Source organism: Schistocerca cancellata, chromosome 10 (assembly GCF_023864275.1).
Source record: "Schistocerca cancellata isolate TAMUIC-IGC-003103 chromosome 10, iqSchCanc2.1, whole genome shotgun sequence".
In the NCBI taxonomy this organism is placed as follows: Eukaryota; Metazoa; Arthropoda; class Insecta; order Orthoptera; family Acrididae; genus Schistocerca; species Schistocerca cancellata.
The window spans coordinates 182,283,376-182,307,437 of record NC_064635.1 but is presented as its reverse complement, the minus strand read 5'-3'; the positions used below and the strand labels follow the sequence as shown (position 1 = coordinate 182,307,437).

Sequence of the window (24,062 nt, the reverse complement as noted above, 5' to 3'; positions counted from 1 at the left end):
TGACACCTTCCTGTATCGAAGAATGTCGTGGATGATCTTGTGAGCTCGCTCATGTCCGATTCCAAGTTCTGCCGCTACTCCATCGATGGTGACACGCCGGTTCGCTTTAATCGTGTCATCCACCTCCCTGACATTTGCGTCTGTAGTGGCCGTGCGCGTCCGTCCAGGTCTCGGTATGACCTGCACATGCTGACGTCCATCACTGAATTACTGACACCGTCTCCGCACCATTTGCCTCGACATCACACCTGAGCCATACTCCTCAACAAGGCGGTTATGAATTTCTGTGCCTGATACTCCACATGCCCATTCACAGCGGATAACAGCTCTGACTTCCGCCTTTGACCACGATTCCAAAACGCACCTCTCCATAGCTCCGGGAAAAGACTGACAAGGGAACCTCCCCAACGCACCCCCCTCAGATTTAGTTATAAGTTGGCACAGTGGATAGGCCTTGAAAAACTGAACACAGATCAATCGAGAAAACAGGAAGAAATTGTGTGGAACTATGAAAAAAAAAGCAAAATAAACAAAGTGAGTAGTCCATGAACAAGATAGGCAACATCAAGGAGACTGAGAGCTCAGGAGCGCCGTGGTCCCGTGGTTAGCGTGAGCAGCTGCGGAACGAGAAGTCGTTGGTTCAAGTCTTCTCTCGAGTGAACAGTTTGAATTTTTATTTTCAGAGAATTATTAAAGTTCAGGCACCCACACATAATCAACTTCGCTCTCCAAAATTCCGGGACATGTTCAGATTTGCTTGGACATATGCTGGATTTGACGGTCTACACACGGAAAAATTTGGAAACGTTAAAAACATATGTTTTGACAGAGCACAGGGAAAACTGTGCGACTGTGAAACTGTTGCATTCTTTTCTTGCAGTTTATGTGACAAACTCTTATGTTTTCATAACTTTTTTGGGAGTGACTATCACATCCACAAGAAAACCTAAATCGGGCAAGGTAGAAGAATCTTCTTACACATTCGCCAAGTGTACAAGTTAGGCGGGTCGACAACATTTTCCTGTCATGTGACGCACATGCCGTCACCAGTCTCGTATAGAATATATCAGACGTGTTTTGCTGTGGAGGAATCGGTTGACCTATGACCTTGCGATCAAATGTTTTCGGTTCCCATTGGAGAGGTACGTCCTTTACGTCTACTAATAGCACGGTTTTGCGGTGCACTAAACTTATTACAGTGAACAGAAACGTCAATGAATGAACGGACAGATCATAACTTTGCGAAAACAAAGAAAGTAAACTTTTCAGTCGAGGGAAGACGTGAACCAACGACCTCTCGTTCCGCAGCTGCTCACGCTAACCACGGAACCACGGCGCTCCTGAGCTTAAACTGTCCTTGATGTTGGCTATCTTGCACATGGACTACTCAGTTTGTATATTTTGCTTTTTTTTTTTCATAGTTCCACACAACTTCTTCCTGTTTTCTCGATTGATCTGTGTTCAGTTTTTCAAGGCCTATCCATTGTGCCAACTTATAATTAAATCTGAGGGAGGTGCGATGGGGAGGTTCCCTTGTCAGCAGCTGTAAGAGCTCCCAGTTCAGTGCTGCCGCTTAGTTTAATCAACTGGTAACCTAATTTTTTAAACTAATGACCAGCAAACTCAGATTTAGTTATAAGTCGGCACAGTGGATAGGCCTTGAAAAACTGAATACAGATCAATCGAAAAAACAGGAAGAAGTTGTGTGGAACTATGAAAAAAAGTAAGCAAAATAAACTCCTGGAAATTGAAATAAGAACTCCGTGAATTCATTGTCCCAGGAAGGGGAAACTTTATTGACACATTCCTGGGGTCAGATACATCACATGATCACACTGACAGAACCACAGGCACATAGACACAGGCAACAGAGCATGCACAATGTCGGCACTAGTACAGTGTATATCCACCTTTCGCAGCAATGCAGGCTGCTATTCTCCCATGGACACGATCGTAGAGATGCTGGATGTAGTCCTGTGTTCCACAGGACTACATCCAGCATCTCAGTTGGACCAGCGTTCGTGCTGGACGTGCAGACCGCGTGAGACGACGCTTCATCCAGTCCCAAACATGCTCAATGGGGGACAGATCCAGAGATCTTGCTGGCCAGGGTAGTTGACTTACACCTTCTAGAGCACGTTGGGTGGCACGGGATACATGCGGACGTGCATTGTCCTGTTGGAACAGCAAGTTCCCTTGCCGGTCTAGGAATGGTAGAACGATGGGTTCGATGACGGTTTGGATGTACCGTGCACTATTCAGTGTCCCCTCGACGATCACCAGTGGTGTACAGCCAGTGTAGGAGATCGCTCCCCACACCATGATGCCGGGTGTTGGCCCTGTGTGCCTCGGTCGTATGCAGTCCTGATTGTGGCGCTCACCTGCACGGCGCCAAACACGCATACGACCATCATTGGCACCAAGGCAGAAGCGACTCTCATCGCTGAAGACGACACGTCTCCATTCGTCCCTCCATTCACGCCTGTCGCGACACCACTGGAGGCGGGCTGCACGATGTTGGGGAGTGAGCGGAAGACGGCCTAACGGTGTGCGGGACCGTAGCCCAGCTTCATGGAGACGGTTGCGAATGGTCCTCGCCGATACCCCAGGAGCAACAGTGTCCCTAATTTGCTGGGAAGTGGCGGTGCGGTCCCCTACGGCACTGCGTAGGATCCTACGGTCTTGGCGTGCATCCGTGCGTCGCTGCGGTCCGGTCCCAGGTCGACGGGCACATGCACCTTCCGCCGACCACTGGCGACAACATCGATGTACTGTGGAGACCTCACGCCCCACGTGTTGAGCAATTCGGCGGTACGTCCACCCGGCCTCCCGCATGCCCACTATACGCCCTCGCTCAAAGTCCGTCAACTGCACATACGGTTCACGTCCACGCTGTCGCGGCATGCTACCAGTGTTAAAGACTGCGATGAAGCTTCGTATGCCACGGCAAACTGGCTGACACTGACGGCGGCGGTGCACAAATGCTGCGCAGCTAGCGCCATTCGACGGCCAACACCGCGGTTCCTGGTGTGTCCGCTGTGCCGTGCGTGTGATCATTGCTTGTACTGCCCTCTCGCAGTGTCCGGAGCAAGTATGGTGGGTCTGACACACCGGTGTCAATGTGTTCTTTTTTCCATTTCCAGGAGTGTATACAAACTGAGTAGTCCATGCACAAGGTAGGCAACATCAAGTCTGTGGATCGAATCTTGCTGCTGGTAGTTTATTTTTCATTCCAACGTAATTCTAACAGTAGGTTTATTATGACGGTGAGAAGTAACGGTGTCTTATCATTCATTTACTATTTTCCTGATATTTAACAAGAAGAAGAGGAGGAAAAAGTTTCTTTTTCTTAAGGAGATTGGAAATGGAAGAAGAATATACGAGAACTTTCAATCAAATCAGTGTACTCCTAAAGCATCGACTGCACACCGACCCGCCTCCAGGAAGACACAGTTCAGCACTCCCTGCCAACGCTGACTTAATCAGCAGCCCATCGCTTGTCGGGTCAGGTCGGTCGCAGACTTTGACAGCATCAGTACTGAATAACAGGAAGACGACACTTAGCCTCCGTTCTGCCAGCAGTTATAGTATACAGGGTGGTCCATTGATAGTGACTGGGCCAAATATCTCACTAAATAAGCATCAAACGAAAAAACTACAAAGAACGAAACTCGTTTAGCTTGAAGGGGGAAACCAGATGGCGCTATAGTTGACCCGCTAGATGGCGCTGCCATAGGTCAAGCAGATATCAACTGCATTTTTTTATTACATATTCGTGTAGTACGTAAAGAAATATGATTGTTTTAGTTAGGCCACTTTTTTCGCTCTGTGATAGATGGCGCTCTAATAGTCACAAACGTATAAGTACGTGGTATCACGTAACATTCCGTCAGTGCGGATGGTATTTGCTTCGTGATACATTACCCGTGTTAAAATGGACCGTTTACCAATTGCGGAAAAGGTCGATATCGTGTTGATGTATGGCTATTGTGATCAAAATGTCCAACGGGCGAGTGCTATGTATGCTGCTCGGTATTCTGGACGACATCATCCAACTGTCCGGACCGTTCGCCGGATAGTTACGTTATTTAAGGAAACAGGAAGTGTTCAAACACATGTGAAACGTCAACCACGACCTGCAACAAATGATGACGCCCAAGTAGGTGTTTTAGCTGCTGTTGTGGCTAATCCTCACATCAGTAGCAGACAAATTGCGCGAGAATCGGGAATCTCAAAACCGTCGGTGTTGAGAATGTTACATCAACATCGGTTGCACCCGTACCATATTTCTATGCCCCAGGAATTGCATGGCGACGACTTTGAACGCCGTGTACAGTTCTGCCACTGGGCACAAAAGAAATTACGGGACGATCGGACACTGCATGACAGAATGGGGATGCAGTTCCAACATGGTGGATGTCCGGCACATAGTTCGCGTGCGGTTGAAGCGGTATTGAATAGCATATTTCATGACAGGTGGATTGGTCGTCGAAGCACCATACCGTGGCCCGCACGTTCACCGGATCTGACGTCCCCAGATTTCTTTCTGTGGGGAAAGTTGAAGGATGGTTCAAATGGCTCTGAGCACTATGGGACTTAACATCTTAGGTCATCAGTCCCCTAGAACTTAGAACTAGTTAAACCTAACTAACCTAAGGACATAACACACATCCATTCCCGAGGCAGAATTCGAACCCGCGACCATTACAGTCCCGCGGTTCCGGATTGAAGCGCCTAGAACCGCACGGCCACCGAGGCCGGCGAAAGTTGAAGGATGATCCACCGACCACGCCTGACAACATGCGTCAGCTCATTGTCAATGCATGTGCGAACATTACGGAAGGCGAAGTACTCGCTGTTTTTTCGTTTGACGCTTATTACGTGAGATATTTGGCCCGGTCACGATCAATGAATCATCCTGTATAAACCCTGTATATAGAAGCCAACTCATAACGAAAAGTTATGCTTCTTCCCTCTTTACAAATAATATGAAAGTTTTATGTACAGATCGTTTTCGATTCCTGCCACCGGTCATCGCAAGTTTTCACCTCCCTTGTTAGTATCGGTGCTGATTCCCACATTGGCCGACAACATATTGTATCTACATTCGTGACAAGTAGATGTGCAACTTACACAGCATAGCACTAATCAGGATGGTACTGATCGTAGAACTATGGAAACACAATATTTATCGCGATGTACAGAAGATGTAAGTAACGCTCAACTTTTGCATGTCCATCGTTCCTTTCCGTGAGTCTATTGCAAAACAAACTTGGTTTACTCCCACAGACGGTTCTTGGTCATCACGCAAGTTTGCGGCGTACCACGCATATCGAAGCACAACACGGGATTTTCGTGCAGATAACAAAGGAAAAGAGGTGTATCGGCAGCGAGATTCAAACCAGAGACCTCGCACTTCTAAACTAAGCGCTTACTCGCTGGGCTGCGGACTTGTTCCATTTTAGCAACCATACAAAGTCTATGTTGTTATTGTGGTCTTCAGTCCTGAGACTGGTTTGATGCAGCTCTCCATGATACTCTATCCTGTGCAAGCTTCTTCATCTCCCAGTACGTACTGCAGCCTTCTGAATCTGCTTAGTGTATCCATCTCTTGGGCTCCCTCTACGATTTTTACCCTCCACGCTGCCCTGCAATACTAAATTGGTCATCCCTTGATGCCTCAGAACATGTCCTACCAACCGATCCATTCTTCTAGTCAAGTTGTGCCACAAACTTCTCTTCTCCCCAATTCTATTCAGTACCTCCTCATTAGTTATATGATCTTCCCATCTAATCTTCAGCTTTCTTCTGTAGCACCACATTTCGAAAGCTTCTATTCTCTTCTTGTCCAAACTAGTTATCGTCCATGTTTCACTTCCATACATGGCTACACTCCATACAAATACTCTCAGAAACGACTTCCTGACACTTAAATCTATACTCGATGTTAACAAATTTCTCTTATTCAGAAATGCTTTCCTTGCCATTGCCAGTCTACATTTTATATCCTCTCTACTTCGACCATCATCAGTTATTTTGCTCCCCAAATAGCAAAACTCCTTTACTACTTTAAGTGTCTCATTTCCTAATCTAATTCCCTCAGCATCACCCGACTTAATTCTACTACATTCCATTATCATCGTTTTGCTTTTGTTGATGTTCATCTTATATCCTCCTTTCAAGACACTGTCCATTCCATTCAACTGTTCTTCCAAGTCCTTTGCTGTCTCTGACAGAATTACAATGTCATCGGCGAACCTCAAAGTTTTTATTTCTTCTCCGTGGATTTTAATGCCTACTCCGAATTTTATTTTTGTTTCCATTACTGCTTTGTCAATATACATATTGAACAACATCGGGGAGAGGCTACAACCCTGTCTCACTCCCTTCCCAACCACTGCTTCCCTTTCATGCCCCTCGACTCTTATAACTGCCATCTGGTTTCTGTACAAATTGTAAATAGCCTTTCGCTCCCTGTATTTTACCCCTGCCACCTTCAGAATTTGAAAGAGAGTATTCCAGTCAACATTGTCAAAAGCTTTCTCTAAGTCTACAAATGCTAGAAACGTAGGTAATGACGAATGGCCTGACGACTCACAGAAGAAAATAACATTGTTTTGAAAGCCACCAACTCCCTGTGGCACTTAAAATGGCAAGCAACCACCGTTACACGTGAGTAACGAGCACTAACCAGTTTCCGGATAAAACTCAGACCAGTTATGGTTAGCAATAATTGCAACGGGCGAAAAATTTTTTGGGATTCGTAAGGCGAGAGTCACAAAGGCGGGCATATCACAGCACGGGCGATACAACCATTGCTACACTGTTGTTGTTGTTGTTGTGGTCTTCAGTCCTGAGACTGGTTTGATGCAGCTCTCCGTGCTACTCTATCCTGTCTTCGTCTCCCAGTGCCTACTGCAACCTACATCCTTCTGAATCTGCTTGGTGTATTACTCTTGGTCTCCCTCTACGATTTTTACCCTCCACGCTGCCCTCCAATACAAAATTGGTGATCCCTTGATGCCTCAGAACATGTCCTACCAAGCGATCCATTCTTCTAGTCAAGTTGTGCCACAAACTTCTCTTCTCCCCAATTCTATTCAGTACCTCCTCATTAGTTATATGATCTTCCCATCTAATCTTCAGCATTCTTCTGTAGCACCACATTTCGAAAGCTTCTATTCTCTTCTTGTCCAAACTAGTTATCGTCCATGTTCACTTCCATACGCTCCATACAAATACTTTCAGAAACGACTTCCTGACACTTAAATCTATTCTCGATGTTAACAAATTTCTCTTCTTCAGAAACGCTTTCCTCGACATTGCCAGTCTTTATTTTATATCCTCTCTACTTCGACCATCATCAGTTATTTTACTCCCAAAATAGCAAAACTCATCTACTACCTTGCCTCATTTCCTAATCTAATTCCCTCCGCAGCACCCGACTTATTTCGACTACATTCCATTGTCCTTGTTTTGCTTTTGTTGATGTTCATCTTCTACAATCCTTTCAAGACACTGTCCATTCCATTCAACTGTTCTTCCAAGTCCTTTGCCGTCTCTGACAGAATTACAATGTCATCGGCGAACCTCAGTTTTTATTTCTTCTCCATGGATTTTAACACCTACTCCGAACTTTTCTTTTGTTTCCTTTACTGCTCGCTCAATATACAGATTGAAGAACATGGGGGATAGGCTACAACTTTCTCACTCCCTTCCCAACCACTGCTTCCCTTTCATGTCCCTTGACTCTTATAACTGCCATCTGGTTTATGTACAAATTGTAAATAGCCTTTCGCTCCCTGTATTTTACCCCTGCCACCTTCAGAATTTGAGAGTATTCCAGTCAACATTGTCAAAAGCTTTCTCTAAGTTTACGAATGCTAGAAACTAAGAAATCTTTATTCCACCATTTCTGGTCAATGCAAAACGCCAGCATCCAAAAGCGCGCAGCATGGACATAAGGGATGACAATTCAGCTAAAGCACCCTGATGGGCGTGATGAAAACTACCAATGGTACACTCGCAACTAACCAGTCTCCGCACAAATAGAGCCAACGGCCCACACAGCAGGCGGTTCGACCACTGGCCTTCGCCACTCCATAGGCTCCGGCTAGTTTTCAAGACCCCGCGCAAGCGATAACACACAGGAATCTAAGGACAATTCGTGGTGGCACCTAACAGGGCGCCAGCAAATGAAATCAGAACAGAATATGAAATCGCCGCGGCGTACAGATATGGCTGTTCAAATTACCACCGAACCCCCCGCCATGTTTCACTCTTGGGACAGATGCTCAGCCTGAAGTTGGAAACTGTGTGTTGGAAACGACGTTCATCCATAGTCCTTGATTTATGGCTTCGGTAGCGCGTTTCCCTGCTACGGGCATCTCTGTGAGTGGTTTTGGAATCTCAGTCGTCATGCAGTTCCCAGACTATGGTGCTCGCTTCTGAGGTGTCAGGTCAGAGGGGTGTTCTGAACACAATTTCGACACAAAGCAGCTCAATAGGCTGTGGAGTGGAAGGGGTAGGCTAGCAATAGAACAGTGCATTTCCATTGACTAGACACTCATTTATTGAACACATAAGTCAGGTATTACCCAAAAGGAACAATCAGTACAAATTACAAAATAATATTCTTTTCCTTTAAGTCACTCAAACATTTAAACAGGCAAATAGCAATCATTTAACTGAAAGCCTTTTAAGAAAGCAAGACTAGAAAATTTGAATGATAAGTTAAAATCATATTTAAATAGGCTCTGACCGAGCACATATTTTAAAACGAAATACTTCCTTTAAGGAACCAGCGATCAGAATTAATTACATAATCCTCAACAACCATATTACATCCAAGACATTTAAGATTAAACACTAATATATAACATCAGAAAGCTGCAATCCCAAGTTTTAAGCAGCACGTTTCAGATGGGCTGCACTGCAACAGTACAATACAAGTCCCTCAGAGGATCTCCCCACACAGGAAGGTATTGTCGCAATCGACAAAATATCAACATCATTCCATGTACAGACCTAAAACAACTGAAAGCTCTCTTAAGTTTGGTACAGTTAATTTCCTTTCAACATAACATACATCACAAGTCTAGCCCTAGGACGGCACCGACACCCTGCAATTTAGCACGCGAAAAACTACGTATCCTTCCAAAATCCAAGAACAGAGAGCCGGCTCCCCAATAGTGGAACATTTAACCACGCGCAGCGTGCTGGTTTGCAGTATGCTGGTCTCGCCCTTAACCTCAACACCTCTTCAAATACTAGTCAGCCTACAATCTTCAACCGCCATACACATTCCTTCAGTTACTGCATAGAAAGCCAATGTGATAGGCAAACAGACCAGCATATGATAAAAGCTTAAGCAATTTCTTTACTAGACAACCCTTGTGAATAGTAGCCGTAATTTTTTTTTCGAACTTGAGCACATCCACAATCAAAAGACAAACAACGCCAATCATAAGGACAATAGCACGTAAGCAAGTAGCAGTGGTAACTTCTGCTTAGATTGGCTACAAATCAGCGAGTGATTTAACACACCAGAGTTCTTTACAACATAACCATCAATGCAATAGCAAATTACTCACACGTGTACTCCCGCACGATTTCGATTCGCAAAGCCATAGACAAAACGTGAAGAACGTATCACTTAGACCAACAGATCCCTTAGTTACCCCAAATAACAGACTCCCTTAGATGCACAGCAAAGAACCAGACCTAATGAAACCACCATAGTTTTCGCCTCTAAATTGTCACAGTACAAGTGAGACTCAATCAAAAATGTAATTTTACATCACCAGTTCCCGTATAGTCAATACAAGCGCCTAATTTTCACTCGTTTATAACGGCAGGCAGCAACATCGTACGGAAAAGAGCGTAGACACAAGCTCTTACCAATTCTGTTCTCCGAAAACAGCCACCGCAACTCTCAGGAAACCACTGGGACATCCAATGCATAAATCGTTACTCCTTCATACAAATTACAGGACGCCCGCTTCCCGCTGCTTGCTACGGTGCCTTCCGTTCAGAGCCAACTTGTGTATCTCCATGTGATAGGTCCGGTCCCACACTCGCTGCGTCAACGCGACAACCGTCTCCCACCACGTCCCGGAGCACACCCCCCACAGGACCTCGCCTCGTTACTCCTCGCGTAGGCCCCAGAGGGCGCTGCTTACCGCCCTGACCGTGGCAGGAAAGATAAACCACCAGAGTGGCACTATCGATATGAGCCGCCACGGCTCAGCTTCATGTTATTTTGGTCCTGACGTGCAGTTCGACAGTGACTTTTGCAGCTGTCGTCCGCTTTTTCGTCACAATCCTCTTCAGTGATAGTCCTTCACGATCACTCAACATAAAGTTTCGTCCGTCTTGTGACTTACCGGATGGTGGTTTCTCGCTTGCTCCGTATGCGGTATAAATCTTCGATACGGTGCCTCTCGAAACACAAAACACTTGTGCTACCTTGGTTACGGAAGCGTCCGCTGTAGGAGGACCAACAATTTGCCGCCGTTCGACTTCACTTAGCTTCGGTATAATGCAGTCGCAACTACACAGAACAGTGTGCTATCGACGACTGACACTTGGAACGTATTGGGCCATAGACCTGCATAGGTGTCATTTGTGATTAGACACAACACCGCACCGTGCAGACTTGGCTAGCATCAGCACTGACATCCAAGAATGCATTTCTCGCGGTGTTTTCATATTATTTCCCAATCCCTATACAAGACCTTTCCACGTCCATTTAATTTTGTAACTACTTCCGCTACAATCTGTTCCCTTATCGATTTGTTTTCGTATTTTCTCTAACAGTTCCAACCATGCATCCTTCCTCTGTTTTCTGGGCAATAATTTCTGAACAGTCCATGCCCATTTGCCATTGTGGTTGCACAGACTGAATGAGAACTTTGTATTTCAGACACATCCGACATTGCATCAAAAGCCAATCCCTATCCGACTTGTTTTGCGCTCCATCCATTCCTCGTATACGATGAGAGGGTGCTGGCTGGAAACTCCACTAATGCACAACATATTGCATGACGTACGAGGGGAGTTTGAAAATTCCGTGCAAAAATAAAAACTTCTTACGTGTTTGGGGTAAACCTTCTCTATTTTTCGACATAATCTCGTTTTAGACATACACACTTTGTCCAACGCTGTTCTAATTTGTTGATCCATCCCGAATAATAGGAATTGTCCAGCTCAGCAAAATAGCTATTAGTTGCTGCAGTCATCTCCTCGTTTCAATAAAATCTTTGTCCCGGCAGCCATTTCTTCAAACTGGGGAACACATTGTAGTCCGAGGGAGCCAAGTCTGGAGAATAGGGGGGAGGGAGGGGGATGTGAAATGAGTTGGAATCCTATTTCCATTAATTTTGCGACCACAAGTGCTGAGGTGTATGCTGGTGGATTGTCGTGATGGAAAAGGACTTTCTTGTGGTCCAATCGCAGGCGTTTTTCTTGCAGCTCGGTTTTCAAGCGGACCAATAACGATGAATAATATGCACATGTAATACTTTTACCCTTTTCCAGATAGTCGATGAGGATTATTCCTTGTGAATCCCAAACGACAGTCGCCATAACCTTTCCGGCCGAAGGAATGGTCTTCGCCTTTTTTGGTGCAGATTCTCCCTTGGTAACCCATTGTTTAGATTGTTCTTTGGTCTCAGGAGTATAGTAATCTATCCATGTTTCATCCACAGTGACGAAACGACGCTTAAAGTCCTGCGGATTCTTCCTGAACAGCTGCAAACCATCCTTGCAACACTTCACACAATTCCGTTTTTGGTCAAGCGTGAGCATTCGCAGAACCCATCTTGTGGATAGATTTCTCATGTCCAAATATTTATGCAAAATATTATGTACCAGTACATTCCAGATTCCAACAGCACTAGCAATCTCATGCACCTTAACTCTTCTGTCATCCATCACCATATCATGTATTTTATAAATGATTTCTGGAGTCGTAACCTCCACAGGGCGTTCAGAACGTTGAGCATCACTTGTGCCCATATGGCCACTCCGAAAATTTTGAAACCACTTATAAACTGTTCTAATCGAAGGTGCAGAGTCACCATAATGTTTATCAAGCTTCTCTTTAGTCCCCTGAGACGTCTTACCTTTCATAAATCAATGTTTAATCAGCACACGAAATTCTTTTTCGACCATTTTTGACAATCACTAGACTTCCTTGATTCACACGAATACCAAACACAAAGAAATAGACTAATATGGCTGAAACTTGGTGTGCGTTATTTCCAAAGATGCTACTAACTAAACATGACCTCGATAGGCGCCAGTGGTGCCATCTGTCGGACTGTGCACGGACTTTTCAAACGCCCCTCGTATTGTGTCTAACGTTGAAGATACCTGTTATTATTAACCTTGGCAGGCTGCATGTGCCATTACGAGTCCCTTCGTGGTATCACTGTTGGCTCTGACGCTGCAATAGACGTGTAATATGTCTTCTGTTATCTGTCTTATATCCTGACACTTTAAACCGAGTCTAATACACTCTAAGACGAACAAAAATGATGCATCACGAAGGAATTATCCGAATGCAACTGAAATCAGTAGATGTGATGTACATGTACAGACAAGAAAATGACTACAATTTCAGAAAAACTGAATGATTTATTGAAGAGAAAGAGCCTTATGAAGAAAATAAATGCTTCAAATGGCTCTAAGCACTATGGGACTTGACATCTGAGGTCATCAGTCCCCTAGACTTAGAACATCTTCAACCTAACTAACCTAAGGACATCACATACATACATACCTGCGACCGTAGAAGGTGCGCGGTTCCGTACTGAAGCGCCTAGAACCGCTCTGCCACCGCGGCCGACTGGTTATCCATCTGAGCTCTTGATATTCATGTAGATAGTTCTCTTTTCAGCAAAGTTCTCTTTAATTTTCTTGTAGGCAGATATATATGCTTCTACATCCTTACATTTGTACTCTAGCCTTTACTGCTTAGCCATTTTGCACTTCCTGTCGATCTCATTTTTTACACGTTTTCGCCTGCTTCATTTTTTGGATTTTTATATTTTCTCCTTTCATCGATTAAATTCAGTATCTCTTGTATTACCTAAAGATTTGTACTAGCCCTCGTCTTTTAACCTACTTGATCCTCTGCTGCTCTCACTATTTATCTCTCAAAGCTACCATTCTTTTTCCTGTTCTTGTCCGTTGTCCCTGATGGTCCCTTTGAAAGTCTCTAGAATCTCTGCTTCCTTCAGTTTATTCAAATCAATCTCCTTAAATTCCTCAATTTTAATCTGCAATTCATAGCGAATAAAAATTTTCACAAAAACCAAGTTATAAGAATATTTGGGATTGCAAAAAGTTGCAGGGAAAGGATTGTACTTACAGCGTTCACGAGGACTCTACAGATAAACTCCCAAGAAGAGACTGTAACTGACTGGACTTCCGCCAGTTTCGTTCTCATCTTCGATCTGCTCTCGGCAGCTGCACGGGAACAGTAAGTTCCCCTGTTTTTACGATGAATCTCACCTCAGTACGTGTAAATTATGAACTGTAAAATAATAAAGAAATCTAGTTTTATACACGAAGTGAATAACGCGTTTTTCCGTGCCTGGCCCTTACGCAATCAGTTATTCGGCTTGGAACTGATTGGTGGAGTTTGTGGTGTCCTCCTGAGGGACCACGTGCCAAATTCTGTCCAACTGGGGCGTAGGATCGTCAAAATACCGAGATGGTTTGAGGTCGCTTCGCTCGCTCCAAACGTTTTGCAGAGAGATGCGGCGACCCTGTTGGACAAGGCAGGGTTTGGCAAGCAAGAAGACAAGCAGTAGAAATTGTCATCGTGGAGGAGCGGCCATTATCTTAATGAAAAGTCGGCCCAGGATGGTTTGTCATGAAGGGCAACAAAACGGGGCGTAAAATATCGTCGACGTATCGTTATGCTGTAAGGATGCCACGGATAACCACCACAGGGATCGCGCTATGAAATGAAATGCCGCTCCAGACCATTGCTCCGTATAGCGGAGGACAGTCGGGTTGCTGTCCCGCCAGGGACGTCACCACACACGTCATCGCTGTCATCGGCGCTTAATTCGAAGCGGGACTCATCACTGAAGACCTATTCCAGGCAATGAGACTGCAGGCCGAAGGTGTGTCTGGAGATGCCCCAACAGCGGTCAGATGCCTGCCATATGTCGCGACAACGAGAAGCGGTGTGCTGGGGTGTATCAGTCCAGAAACCAGCTGCGCTAGGGCCTCCCGAGGAATGTTCTGTACGGGACACAATCCGATCTCGGTCGTGACAGGAGTGACGAATGGAAGACGTTCCAGTGTCGCCGTCTTTCTCCAGCTCGACAGGCGTCTAATGACACTGTGGCCAGCCCCTAAGAGACCCGCTTAGGCCGGTATTACACTATCCAATTTCTTTGTCAACGATTTGATCAAAGATGTGATCAAATATTCCGTCAAATATATTTGACAAAGATCTTTGACGTAGCGCTAGAAGGGGTATTACACTGTCATCAAATTTTTCGTCAAAGTTCAAGATGGCTGACAACAACTTGTTATTAACCGCAGCAGTTGCACGTACCGCAATTGCATTGGCTGCACATGCGGAAAAGAAGTGAGGGGAAAAAAGGAACCGTACATACGAGGTTGACAGTCTTAAATTCCTGGGATTACAACTTGATAATAAATTCAGTTGGGAGGAGCACACCACAGAACTGCAGAAACGCCTTAACAAATCTCTATTTGCAATTCGAGTGTTAGCAGACATAGGCAACATAAAAATGAAAAAGCTTGCACACTTTGCCTACTTTCATTCCGTAATGTCATATGGTATAATATTTTGGGGTAAATCTTCAAGTCAAACAAAAGTTTTCAGAGTCCAAAAGCGTGTAATACGTATTATTTGTGGAGTAAATTCACAGACGTCCTGCAGAAACCTCTTCAAAGAGCTGGGTATACTAACTACTGCCTCTCAGTATATTTACTCCTTAATGAAATTTGTCCTAAATAATATAACTTTTTTTCCAACAGACAACTCAGTTCATACACACAACACCAGGAACAAAAATGATCTGCACAAGGACTTAAAAGCACTTACTTTAGTTCAAAAAGGGGTCCACAACTCAGGAACACTCATCTTCAATCATTTGTCAGCAAACATAAAAAATTTAGTTACAAATAAAGATCAGTTTAAAAGGAGCCTGAAAGACTTACTAGTGGCCAACTCCTTCTACTCCATTGATGAAATTTTTAATAGAAACAAATGATGTATTGAATTTATTCATACTATTAGTATTGTTATTTCAGCTTAAAAAAAATTGACATGTTCCACATCTACGAGGATCTCCTCAGCACGGATCTATGGAACGAAAAAATAATCTAATCTGCGTGAAGCCGTGGGTTTTACGACGACACGATAAAAGCATTCAACAAAACTTGTTACGTGAGCCTACAGTGGAAGACGTCAAGTCGCACATCAGTTACTTAAGAATGGATGAGCAGACATTTCTGTATGTGCTCAGTGAAGTGTATCCTCATATCTCAAAGCACAATATTCACTTAAGAACTGCTGCGTCTTCAGAAGACAGGCTCACTGTAACACTCCGATTCCTTGCTACAGGAGAGGGTTATGTTAGGTTAGGTTAGGAAGGTCAGGTCTCCAATTTTCTTAATCTATTTTTGTATTGAGGATGCCTCACGTTGTAAAGCGCCTCATCAGCTTCATATATCTCTATTAATTTTGTAGTTGTCGGCACACACCAATTGTATTTACGGGCAATGTTTATAAAAACACTACAGATGACAGAATGCTGCAGCGATGCTAGCGCTCCATGTCATATGAAGGGCTTATTTCAATAGTGGTACAAGTCCACTTTTTGAGATACAGAGTCGTAAAGTTAAATGAGTGCTGAAAAATCTCCAGTTGAGATACCAGAAATATTCAAGCATTTGGTTTCTTGCTAGAGATGAACCTTTATTTATGTTTGTTTGGATCATTAATTTCAGAAGCATTATAGACAGAAAAGTGGAGGTAATGGACTTGTACCACTATTGAAATAAGCCCTTCATATTATATGACGACATGCACATTCAGCATCAGTTATGGTTGGTCAAATACAGCTGTGACTCTGAATGTATTATATTAATAAGAAGCAACATTGCCTTTTTCTCTTGAAAATATCAAGTAACGTAACAAATGTGTTTGATTCTGCTTCCAATATGACAGTTTTGGTTAATACTCCACATGCCTACAGGACTTTGCAATGTTAACACAGCAGAACTCAGACACCTGTATAAGTGTAGTGAAATAAAAACAGTATTATTGTGTCATATGAATGCCTCACTTTTGTTCCGACACTGTTCAAGACTCGGGAGAAAAGTTTTACACCTGGTGTTCTACATGGCAACTTCACACACAAGAACTTTTTGCCGACACTACTACCACCTACATAAGTAAGCTTTTCCTGTGTTACTTTCAAGTAATGCACTTAAGCTATTCCTGATTTAACTGTAAGATCTGTACTTCCCACTTTCGTATCAACAGCCTCAAAATGCATATTGTAGACTTCGGGATATGTTACAGGTCAGTGTTACACCAAGATTGTGGAGAAACAGGGAGGGGGGGGGGGGGGGGCGGCATGTCACTCTCCAACAAGTGTTTACCAATAATATGTGGCGGAAAATTACGGGTATAGGACGGCTTCACATGTGGAAAATGAGATTTTCATTATCCACTCACTGTATTTAACATTTATTATTCCTTTAAAATCGCACAACAACTTCAATAAAACACAGTTTAATCACTCATCTGCACACTTATTTCGCAATAATGTCACTTTTAAACTCTAAGAGCTCTCTTGAATCTTCACGAGTCTCTCCCAACAGCCTTGATGTGGATAGATACGTACAGCAACCAGAACTGTGTCTGCAAAATCACAAGGATTATTAAACAATTTTCGCTGTCACTAATTACAAGCCATATAATTGACAGAGTAGATTGCTAATATTTGCTGTAATGAAAGCCACTCAATGGGGTATATTTCACATTTGCAAGAACGATCTCACTTAAGTAATTAAGTCCATCGAAACACTTAGAAACTAACCTCTCGTCTGACGAAAACGGTCTAAAGACGCAGTGGCAATTTCTCCAGATCTGCTGACAATGATATTTTGAGTTATCACTTTACTGAGTGACTGAAATGTAGTTCGGGTACCTGAGAACATAACAATATGTTAGAATTCATTTTCTAAACACGAACTATTACGGTACTGTATGGCTACTTACATATTAATTACACTATTAATATTTTCACAGTTGTTTCTTTAATACAAAATTAAAGCCAACGGAAGAACAAACGTAAAACATACTTACCAATGACAGGTTTGTTGAGATGCAATTTTCTGTGTGGACAGATGTAGCTTTTTCATACGGTGGTAATTCGCAGAAATCGCAGAAGTAGCAGAAGTCACAGAAATTGCAGAAGTCACAGAAATTGCAGAAGTAGCAGAAGTCACAGAAATTGCAGAAGTAGCAGAAGTCACAGAAATTGCAGAAGTAGCAGAAGTCACAGAAATTGCAGAAGTAGCAGAAGTCACAGAAATTGCAGAAGTAGCAGAAGTCACAGAAATTGCAGAAGTAGCAGAAGTCACAGAAATTGCAGAAGTAGCAGAAGTCACAGAAATTGCAGAAGTAGCAGAAGTCACAGAAATTGCAGAAGTAGCAGAAGTCACAGAAATTGCAGAAGTAGCAGAAGTCACAGAAATTGCAGAAGTAGCAGAAGTCACAGAAATTGCAGAAGTAGCAGAAGTCACAGAAATTGCAGAAGTAGCAGAAGTCACAGAAATTGCAGAAGTAGCAGAAGTCACAGAAATTGCAGAAGTAGCAGAAGTCACAGAAATTGCAGAAGTAGCAGAAGTCACAGAAATTGCAGAAGTAGCAGAAGTCACAGAAATTGCAGAAGTAGCAGAAGTCACAGAAATTGCAGAAGTAGCAGAAGTCACAGAAATTGCAGAAGTAGCAGAAGTCACAGAAATTGCAGAAGTAGCAGAAGTCACAGAAATTGCAGAAGTAGCAGAAGTCACAGAAATTGCAGAAGTAGCAGAAGTCACAGAAATTGCAGAAGTAGCAGAAGTCACAGAAATTGCAGAAGTAGCAGAAGTCACAGAAATTGCAGAAGTAGCAGAAGTCACAGAAATTGCAGAAGTAGCAGAAGTCACAGAAATTGCAGAAGTAGCAGAAGTCACAGAAATTGCAGAAGTAGCAGAAGTCACAGAAATTGCAGAAGTAGCAGAAGTCACAGAAATTGCAGAAGTAGCAGAAGTCACAGAAATTGCAGAAGTAGCAGAAGTCACAGAAATTGCAGAAGTAGCAGAAGTCACAGAAATTGCAGAAGTAGCAGAAGTCACAGAAATTGCAGAAGTAGCAGAAGTCACAGAAATTGCAGAAGTAGCAGAAGTCACAGAAATTGCAGAAGTAGCAGAAGTCACAGAAATTGCAGAAGTAGCAGAAGTCACAGAAATTGCAGAAGTAGCAGAAGTCACAGAAATTGCAGAAGTAGCAGAAGTCACAGAAATTGCAGAAGTAGCAGAAGTCACAGAAATTGCAGAAGTAGCAGAAGTCACAGAAATTGCAGAAGTAGCAGAAGTCACAGAAATTGCAGAAGTAGCAGAAGTCACAGAAATTGCAGAAGTAGCAGAAGTCACAGAAATTGCAGAAGTAGCAGAAGTCACAGAAATTGCAGAAGTAGCAGAAGTCACAGAAATTGCAGAAGTAGCAGAAGTCACAGAAATTGCAGAAGTAGCAGAAGTCACAGAAATCGCAGAAGTAGCAGAAGTCACAGAAATCGCAGAAGTAGCAGAAGTCACAGAAATCGCAGAAGTAGCAGAAGTCACAGAAATCGCAGAAGTAGCAGAAGTCACAGAAATTGCAGAAGTAGCAGAAGTCACAGAAATTGCAGAAGTAGCAGAAGTCACAGAAATTGCAGAAGTAGCAGAAGTCACAGAAATTGCAGAAGTAGCAGAAGTCACAGAAATTGCAGAAGTAGCAGAAGTCACAGAAATTGCAGAAGTAGCAGAAGTCACAGAAATTGCAGAAGTAGCAGAAGTCACAGAAATTGCAGAAGTAGCAGAAGTCACAGAAATTGCAGAAGTAGCAGAAGTCACAGAAATTGCAGAAGTAGCAGAAGTCACAGAAATCGCAGAAGTAGCAGAAATTGCAGAAATAGCAGTGGCGGAGGGATACGCGACCTAGGTTCCTTAACTGTGACTCTTAACTGCGACAAATCACAGTTAAGAATAACAGATACTGAAAAGTAGCATTCACAGAAATCACTGATATAGGAAAATCGCAGTTTAGCCCATCACTACCATGTAGCAATATGTCACATTGCAGTGAACAGAAGACAAGCGACTTCTTTGATCAAATCTACAGCGAGGCCCTAGATTTGATCAAATATTGGACGACATTTGACAAAGTTCCTATTACACCATCAAATATCTTTGACAAAGATCTTTGACAGTGTAATACCGGCCTTACGCGGTCCACTCGAGGTTGGGACAGTTGTGAGGAGCGACATTTGTGAGGAGACCCGGCCGAACAGGTAGCGGGCGATCTACAGGGACACCAAACAGGTAGCGCACCGCAGTTCAGTACTGCCAAGCACCCAGTTACCAGTATATAGTGGAATATACCAACAATGAAGGTATAAGTTATTGGCGGTGCGAAAACTTAAACAAGAAGTGTAAAGCAAGACTATACACCAGAAACAACTTAGTTTTAGACGAAGGCAGCCATGCGTGTATTCCGGACGTCGCAGCTAATGAAGTGCGAAAACACGTGGAAAACGCCAGAAGGTGTGCAAAAGAAACACACTCCAATTTCTTCTGTTTACGCCGAAGAAGTAGGGCCGCTGTTCAATCAAGGATACGACATCGTCTCATCACCGCCGTCACACAGGAGTGCAAAACGATCGCTGCAACGAATCAGGCAAAAAAAGCATGGGATCCACACAAGATCCGACCGATGCTGCAGGAATATTTCTGCAAGAACATAATTTGCTAATGAATGATGGGAGCAATTTTTACTTGCAGATAACGACAGAGGACCAAATGATGGGATATTGGTGTTCGCCAGCGAAAGGGAAAAATCCTGTATAACAGACTGCAATTCGTTCTTTGTCGATGGAACATTCAAAAGCTCCAGCAAGCAGTTTGGACAGTTATTTATTGTTCATGCCGATATTTCTAGTTCTGAGGAGGAAACAAACACAGTTACAACCGTGTACGCCTTGCTACCCAATAAAAAGCGAGAAACGAACGATCGCTTTTTCACAGTTGTTAAGAGCAACGTACATGGATGGAATCCTACAGCTATCATGATGATGGTCCGCAGCTCGTGGTCGTGCGGTAGCGTTCTCGCTTCCCACGCCCGGGTTCCCGGGTTCGATTCCCGGCGGGGTCGAGGATTTTCTCTGCCTCGTGATGACTGGGTGTTGCGTGATGTCCTTAGGTTAGTTAGGTTTAAGTAGTTCTAAGTTCTAGGGGACTGATGACCATGATGTTAAGTCCCATAGTGCTCAGAGCCATTTGAACCATTTTAGCTATCGTGATGGATTTTGAAGATGCAATCATCCAATCAGTAACACATTTGTTTCCTGCTGCAAAGATTAATGGCTGCAACTACCATTCAAGCAGTGCTTGTGGAGGCAAGTGCAGAATTGTGGCCTTGTTGCTGCCTACGAGGAAAATGAAGAAATTCGTTTTCACATAAGATTGTGTTCCTCTTTGGCTCACATTCCCCTGGACATGTTAGATGATGGGTGGCTATGCATTCAGGAGAGCACGCCAGATAATGAAAAACTGCAGGATTTTTACGACTATTTTGTTGACAATGGCTGGATAATGAAGACATGCTAAGGGATACATGGAACTGCGCAGGAAGGCGTCAGCGCACCAACAATGTTTCAGAAGAATGGAATGAGGATAAATACATTAATTTCGAAGGTTCATCGAAATTTTTAACTCCTTAGTAAAAATTCTCAGAGAGGACGCAGAATACCATGGGCACCAATTTGACCGAGTAGTTTTAAATCTAGGTGGGAAAAGAAGAAAGAAGTCCGTAATTAAGACCGATTAGATAGTTTCTAAGGCCCTTACAAGACCCGAAGTAGACGGCAATATAAAATCATTTCTTACTTGCGTGGTCTATGCACAGAAATTACAGTGAAACGGAAATGGCTGAAGCTACAGCAACACTTGTAAGTATTGAAAAGGGGTTCAGTTCACGCCAATCACCCTATTGTAAAAATTGTAAATAAATAATTATCCTGTAAATATTGTAAATAAATGTAATGGGGGACGAAGAGAGACTACCTGCTCGTGGTGTGCCCTGGAAACGGCACAAAGTCCGCTAAATGTCTCTTGCAAATTGTAAAAGATTCACTAATGAAGTCTGAAAAGTCATATCATAATCAGCATTTTTGTGTAGAGAATTTTAGAAACAATCTCTGAGTGGACGATGAATACATCTTGTTTCAATACATACATTGCATTCCTTAACGCTAATTGCTAGCAGGACTCACGTTAGAGTACACTTCCCTGCGTGGTACGGGAAAATTGAGGTTTATTTCGAAATAATTAAAGAAAAAAGTTTGTACCGGGAACCAAATCCTTTGGTTGGTTCCTCTTAATGTATGGTAAAAGGTTGCCACTCCTATCAAATTTTGGGTGAGGGGTTGAAAGATGGAAAACATTTTCGGTTTCTATAGTTTCTGTAAAATACATCGTTAAGTATGAGGTTGAGCGGAAATTATGCCCTATGTAAGATTAATCAGAACAAATATTCCAATGAAAGAGGTCTGAAGCATAACTGTGCGCTGCAGCTAATGATTGACATGATATAGTGGGGGCAAAATCAGTTCCGATTGTAATTTGACTAAGGCTACTCTTCCTTGCCCAAACAAATTCTGAAATAATGTAACCTGGCTGCACTGGGGAGTGTGAATGTCCCTCGGCAGCTGCCCGGGCCGGCACAAGCAGAGCGCTCAGCCACAACAAGCGGCAGCAGGTGGTGGCCGAGCAGGTAGCGGCGCAGCATTCGCGACACACCCTGTGGCGGTCCCTCAGCACCCCGGATTTCTCACAAGCGTCTCCACATTCCAGTTTCTCGCAAGTGTCGCTTCTCACAAGTGTCTACGACTCGGTCCACTCTAACCGCTGGCCTCTTCCGAAACCCCGGAGGCACGGGAGAAAGCTGGGCTGGAATTAACCTGCGGACACGGACTTTCTCCGCCACTCGCTACACGCTGCACCTCTTACAAGCTGTACGTAATACGTATTCCGGTCTGTTGGCCACGCGCTCCAGTAGGACGTTCTCAGCTGCGGTCACCTTATTGACAGCTTCGTGTACGTGGCCGAGCGTAATAAACCATCTGTGCCTGTAGGTATGGGAAAAACAGACCACTTAAAACCGATACCGATATTTTTCGCTATTTCGTTGGGCTCAGGTATAACATGATCAAATAGCTCTAAGCACTGTGGGACTTAATATCTGTGGTCATCAGTCCCCTAGACATAGTACTACTTAAACCTAACTCGCCTATGAACATCACACACATTAGAGTGCTGCAACGCTCCATGTTTGACCGGTCACGGCTCGCCTGTTGACGGGGGGACCGAGCCGCTCGTGTCTGGCCCCACACGACTCGGCTCGGTCACGTACTCGCCCCATGTCTGTTGTCCGGATTCCGGACACGCGGATAACCGAGCATGACCGGTCACCGCTGACGTCTCACCTCGCCTCGCTGCTCTGTACTGTACAAATCCAACGCCTCTCTCTCTCTCTCTCTCTCTCCATTTCTGTCTGTCTGTCTCTCTCTCTCTCTCTTTCTTTTAATACAAAAGTAACGTTTCCAAGAACGGGTACGTTACACCGCTAAATTCATAGAGCACTTTCTTTTATAATATTTACTCCCGTCTTCCTAACGTCCGGGAATTTTGTTGTAAATAAAACATTGATCAGAAGAGACCAATCTGTGTTAATGTAATGAGATGTAAGCGTCAAATAGTGCACCTGATTATGCGAATCAGTCCACATATCAACTATCGCACACATGTTTTATTAATAACTTCCGCAATAACAGAAGGCATTATACTGTTTCGTATTGCATCAGCTTGTTCTTTGACATGTCTGCTTATAGTAGAGGGATGTGGCATGACGTTAACTTTTCCATAATGCGCACCTAGATGTATTAATTCTTGGCCTAGTTCTCTGAAACCTTCACCGCAAACAGCATTAAAAGGTCTCATATCTTTAGCACACATTGCAACACACTTTGCTGTAATACTATATTTTATTACTGCCGGTATTCCTGAAGGAGCTGTATCTTTGTGAGGTTTCTTGTAACTGTGTTTCTTTAAAAGAGTGGTTCCCGATTGGAAACACAATAATGTGGAGCAGTTTATGCACGATACGTATCCAGTAGACGCACTGTTTTCGTCTACAACCACCAAAAATATGCTCCGTACTTGGCTTTTTAGACCTTCCCGTCTCTTCAATGTGTAAACATTGATTTCAGTCTTACGTCTTACTGCACTGGTTTCCTCGCACTGCATGATTGCAGAGAGAGAGAGAGAGAGAGAGAGAGAGAGAGAGAGACACTACAAATGAGAAGCCCGCACTGGCTGCAGTCTCACACGGATAATGACACGTGTAATGTGTTTGAAGTTGCGTGCTACGTATTCGGTCACGGCTTCTATGCTCGGTCACTAGAACTAGTGCGGGCAGCCTATCCAGTTAGGGTGTGCTCGCCCCATCTCGTATTTTGTGCTCGCTTACTCGGTCAGGCAGGACTCTAACACACATCCATGCCCGAGGCAGGATTCGAACCTGCGACCGTAGCAGCAGCGCGGTTCCGGACAGAAGCGCCTAGAACCGCTCGGCCACAGCGTACGGCTTATGTTTCTTATTCTTTGCTAATAACCGAGTAAGAAACCGAAGTATGAATTAGCCGTAGAAGCAGTGCTAAAAATTTTTGTTTTTAAATAAATCTTTAAGAAACGAGTAATGT

The 24,062-nt window shown here is 43.8% G+C and overlaps 1 protein-coding gene and 1 long non-coding RNA gene across 3 annotated transcripts in view; one reads left to right on the top strand and one right to left on the bottom strand.

Annotated features, from left to right (window-relative positions):
• The window catches only part of LOC126106526 (probable 4-coumarate--CoA ligase 1), a 446,932-nt gene that overhangs the window by 96,234 nt on the left and 326,636 nt on the right, over positions 1-24,062 (top strand). The window lies entirely within an intron of this gene.
• LOC126106530 (uncharacterized) lies at positions 16,840-17,468 on the bottom strand. Its single transcript, XR_007523362.1, has 3 exons — positions 17,369-17,468; positions 17,100-17,210; positions 16,840-16,921 (listed from the first exon to the last, which is right to left on the bottom strand). It is a non-coding gene; the product is annotated as an uncharacterized LOC126106530 (long non-coding RNA).